The sequence below is a fragment of the Pseudopodoces humilis genome, chromosome 2 (assembly GCF_049639895.1).
Source record: "Pseudopodoces humilis isolate 2021_Gansu_Grassland_sample_001 chromosome 2, ASM4963989v1, whole genome shotgun sequence".
Classification (NCBI taxonomy): Eukaryota; Metazoa; Chordata; class Aves; order Passeriformes; family Paridae; genus Pseudopodoces; species Pseudopodoces humilis.
The window spans coordinates 4,852,404-4,857,663 of NC_142201.1; positions in this window are offsets into that span (position 1 = coordinate 4,852,404).

The following is a 5,260-nucleotide window of genomic DNA, read 5'->3' on the forward strand; positions in this document are numbered from 1 at the left end:
AGCCCGCGAGCCGCCGGCTCCGCCCCCCTCTGGCCACGCCCACGGCCACGCCCCCTCGGTGGGGCGAGACCGGCGAGGCGAGCGCTGATTGGTCAGCGTGGGGGTGTCGGCGAGTCCGAGCCAGCCAATGGGAGCGCGGTGCGCGGGGCTGGAGCGCCCGGGGATGTCCGGGGATGTCCAGAGATGTCCGGGGATGTCCGGGGATGTCCGGGGATGTCCGGGGATGTCCGGGGATGTCCGGCTCGATCACTGAAGGAAACCCGGGGAGAAACACCCAGGGCTTACCCACAGGGCCTCCAGAGACTGTGTCCATTTCTGGTTTCAGTTCAGGGAGGACATCCAGGTGATGGAGCGTGTCCAGACCAGGGTAAAGGATGTGGAGAAGAGTCTGGAGCACTAGTCCTGTAAGGAGCAGCTGAGGGAGATGGGGGTGTTTGTTTAACCCGGAGGAAAGGAGGTGCAGGAATGACCTCATCAATCTCTACAACTGCCTGACGTGTTGTAGCCAGGTGGGAGTCAGCCTCTTCTCCCCTAAACAGCAACAGGACAAGAGAAAATGGCCTCAAGCTGCACCAGGGGAGGTTCAGATTGGACATTAGGAAGAGGTTCTTCACAGAACAGGTGATTAAACATTGGAATGGGCTGCTGAGGGGCATGGTGGAGTTACGGTCCCCGAAGAGGCTGGATGTGTCAGTGCCATGGTCTAGTTGACATGGTGGAGATCAGTCAAAGGTTGGACTTGATGATCTCAGAGGTTTTCCAGCCTAATCCTGGGACCCTGGAGAAAGGGCTCTGCCAGGGCACCTTTGAAGATGTTTTACTCAAGTCCCCATGGGCAGTGGCCATAGTGGGGACACACATGTGGCTGTCACTGGCTCCTGTGGCAGTGGCCGCTTCTCTGGTTTGGGGGTAGAACACCCACTGCATCTGAGGGGTCTGGGAGGGGCTTCATGGCTGGGGCAGCAGTCAAGTGCTCTCCCTAAAAAGGCCTTGGGTTTGTGCAGGCATTGCCAAGGCATCTCAGCTTGCCCAGGCCAGCAACAGGAGGGAGAGGGGCAGACAGCCCTAGAAATGCCCATCTCAGGGCAGGGAGCCTGATAATCGTGGAATGGTTTGGGTTGGAAGAGACCTTAATGACCATCATGTTCTAACACCCTGTTGTGGGCAGGGACACCTGCCACTAGCCCAGGATGATCAGAGCCACATCCAAAGGAAACCTGTGCCAGATCCTCACCACCCTCACAGTAAAGAATTTCTTCCTAATATGTATTCAAACCCTACCCTCTTTCAGCCTAAGGCCATTCTGATGGTGCCTGAGAATGTGACAATTCACCTGGGAAACAGCTCAGTGTCACAACAGCTGCATCCTCACTGTTGTGAACACGGCTTGATGATGTAGGACACAGCGTGCAGGTGAATTTAATACACTCCATGCAAATTACCTCACAGTAGTTCTTAAAATGTTGCTCTAGATTATGCAGAAAGTTAAAAATAGAAAAACACCAAAGAAATCCTTGCCTGAAAGCAGAAGATACTGAAAGGCCTTACTAGAGAGAAGTTCCTCAGGAGCACAGACTGTGCCTCTGGGAAGCCCAAGCAGCAATTTCTTCTGTATCTATAAAAAGTACCAATACAGAGAAAAGCATTTCAAGGTAGTTTATTTTAGGACATGAGATTCACCCTGAAGTGTTCCATGTGTTTCAGGCCATTGAAGGAGTTGAGACAGCTGGATGTCTCCATCTGCACATATATTATATAGAGCTATTTGGAAAGTATTGCACACTGTAGAAACAGGAAAAATGAGAAAGAGCATGCTTGAATCAAGTAAAAGTGATAGAAAAGACTTCCCACCTGGATGTGACTGGTCTAAAGCTGAGGGACCAGTTTCAGTGTTAAAAAGTCATGGGTCCACCTGTCTGATAAGAAAATGGACCATGACTAGAATGTGGGGTGAAATTTATGAAAAAAATGCAGGAAAAACACTGAGCAACTAAAAACAAATCAAGAGAAGAGCCAGATATTTTGTATTTGCCATAAATAGAGACACTGAAGCAGTTGTCTCACTGTATTGTTAAAAATTCACAACTTGCAGAGAAACATCCACAGAATCACAGTCACAGAAAATTCTGAGTGGGAAGGGACCCACAAGGATCGTCAAAATACAATTTCTGATTGAAATAACTCTCTTTTTTCCTTACCCTCCACATTCTAATTTTACTAAAGAGTTTAGTAGAAAATAGTGTTCTTAAACAGAACAATTATTTACTCTAAATCATAGTTTGCTTAGTTAATTACATCTGAAAGATGCTTTAAAGTGACATTTGCACAAGTAACCATTAGCCCCACTGGTAAAAACATCAGTTGGAAAAACATGCAGAATAAGATTGTGGCTTGCATCTGGTAGCAGATAAATTATGGGATGGCACAGGAGCGATGCAGAGTGTGAAACTGGTGACGTGAAGAAGGCCTGGCCTTTGATTTGGGTCTCAGAAAACCACGAGATGCCAGGGCATACATGAGGCGAAGTTATGCAAAAATGAATGAGTATTTGGAACAGGAGTGCAAGCACTGACAAACTGCAGTCGTAGCTGAGGAGGAATATCCATACCTTTCATGCCTTTCAGGAGGGACTGGGGAAGAGGCCCTGAGTCAGCTGTTCTGTCTGAAGAAGTGCCAGCCTTGCAGCAACCACTGCAACTTCAGACAGATGGGTGTCGAGGTATGGAATCGTCAGCACAGATGGATGTGCCAGATCCTGAGAGATGCAAGACAGACACCTCAGAGGAAACTTGTAAGACCAAGTGACAGCGCCAAGTGTGTTGGAAACTATCTGAACATGATGTGTGAGGCAAATTAGAGGGATTTGTAATTACAGCACAACTCCGCACTCAAGATTCAATTTCCTTTGCCAAGGCAGCAGCCAGGTGAAGAATGGTTTGGGTTGGAAGGGACCTTAAAGAACGTCTTAGTTCCAACCTCCCTTCCACATGCAGGGACAGCTTCTACTATCCCAGGTTGCTCAGAGCCCCAAACAGCCTGACCTTGAACACTTCCAGGGATGGGGCAGCCACAGCTTCCCTGGGCACCCTGTGCCAGGGCCTGCCCACCCTCACAGGGAACAATTTCTTCCTAACATCCAATCTAACCCTGCCCTCTTCCAGCTTAAGGCCATTCCCCATTGTTCTGTCTCTACATGCTCTTCTGGAAAGTCCCTCTCCACTACAAGGGAGTTTTGGTATCCATAATAAACTGATTTAAAAGATCTCCACAGCAACACCAACCCAGACTGTGCCACTGGCATTTAAAGCCATTAAAATCAATCATGGTGGCTGGGAATGAATACACACCACTAATTAGCTCCATTAGGGCTTAGCACAATCAGTGGGACACAGATTACTTTTCATCCCAGCCTTGAGAATAATTCCCATAAATCAGCACCAATTTCATGAGGAGAACCACTTAATCCATTTCCTGAGATCTGGCAATGATTTAGGTTCTTTCTCTTGCAAGGGACAAGAGGAGCTGCAGTGAGGGTTGGTATAAAAGCAAAATTATGATCTGATCAGCCTAGCAGTGAAGTGACACCAGCTGAAATATTAACATGGAAATAAACAACTTGTTTAGGAATGGCAAGCAGAGAATGATGCTTCTGGTACCAGTGACTAGCAGACATGCTGAAGGCTGAAAGGTCAAGGAAAGGAACCCCTTGGAGAAGCACAGTCAGTGATCAAAGAGAGGGGGAAAAAAAGGTAAATGCCGTTTTGGTAACATCACTGAAGGAGGAGATCAAGTGGAGGAGGCTTTTTGTGAGCAGCAACTGAAATCACCAAAAGAGCCAATGGAGCTTTGGTGGTACCCAGAGCCCTTTTGGGAAGGGACAGCATAAGCCTATTGCATAAGTTCATGGCAATGTTTTTATGCAAAGGGAAGAAAACACAGCCCAAAAAGAATCACTCCTTATTTTAACTGAATGGGATAAGCCACGATTTGGACAGAATCATACTTCAAAATGATCTTTGGCAGACTGGAGAAATCAGAAGAGAAAGTAAAATAGGAAGGTGGCTGATAAGGGCAAGTGCTAAATTTTGCAGCCAGGCAGAAGGAATCATCTGCTTGAGTGGCCGTTACCTGGACAGTAATTGTGTGGAGTGGAAGGGATGACTACAGTGCCAGGAAGGCTCAATGTGAGTCAACAAGGCCCTGCTGTTGTGTAAAAAGCAAACATTATACAGGGTTAAGCAAACAGGATCCAGCCTGCAGGACACATGGCACTCCCAGCGCCCATGTGCTGTGGGGAGGTACCTTGTCCCACCTGGAATAACGTGGCCCACGTGTGACACAAGAAGTTGTAGAGGGAAATACAGGCCAGGAGTAAAGACTGAAAAAAGGGAAGTTGTCAGAGAAAACTGACTGTCAGAAACCTTGCTCAAATCAGCTACATTGTACAAATCAGAGAACAAGTATAATTTGCTGCTTGCTCTGGACTGCAGATCTATTCCCTTTGTTGAAGGTGCTTTTTCAGTGAGGTGTAACAGCTGCCACCACACATGCGCTTGAGGATTCCAGGATTGTCCAAAAGACCAAAAGCTGGCCTCCTTGGAAACTGAGCAAGGAAGGCAATTAAATGTATTTTTGTTGTGGTCACATGAAAGGGTAAAATAGAACGAGTCAGTCTCTTGCAGAAGGAAAAAATGGCCCAGACATTAACGAGACTGTTACTTGGTCAGATTTTGGTCTGTCAGACTGGAATTTTCCTCACCCATCTCCAGTCCAGCACTGCAATAATTAATGTTGCATGCAATCCCCAAGGCAGTAAGGGCTGGCTGCTCACTCTCCTCTGGTGTTTTGTCCAGAAATCAGTTCTTCGTGTCCTGCCTAGAGTCTCTTTATCACCTCCCTTCTCCAGGATTCTTTTCCTACAACACAAGAGGGAACATTTTGCCTGCTCAGTGAAGAGGAAGGAAAAAGGATGATGGAAGAAGCAGGACTGTTTTGATCTGTGAGGTTCTCTCTCATTTCTCTCTGGGACAGGAGCAATGCTAGCTCTCAAGGAAAATGGGTGGTAGAGAAGGGAGGAGCAGTCACTCCCCTTGGCTCTTCCCAGAGCTCCCAGACCCAGGAGCAGGCTGGTGCAGAGCCTGCAGTGGGTGCAGCTCCCTCCTTCCCTCTGCCTGGCCAGAATCCCAGACAGCTCCAGGAAGACAGTGAGAAGGATCTGAAACACATCCAATATTCAGCTGAATAGGTAGCAAGACTTGAA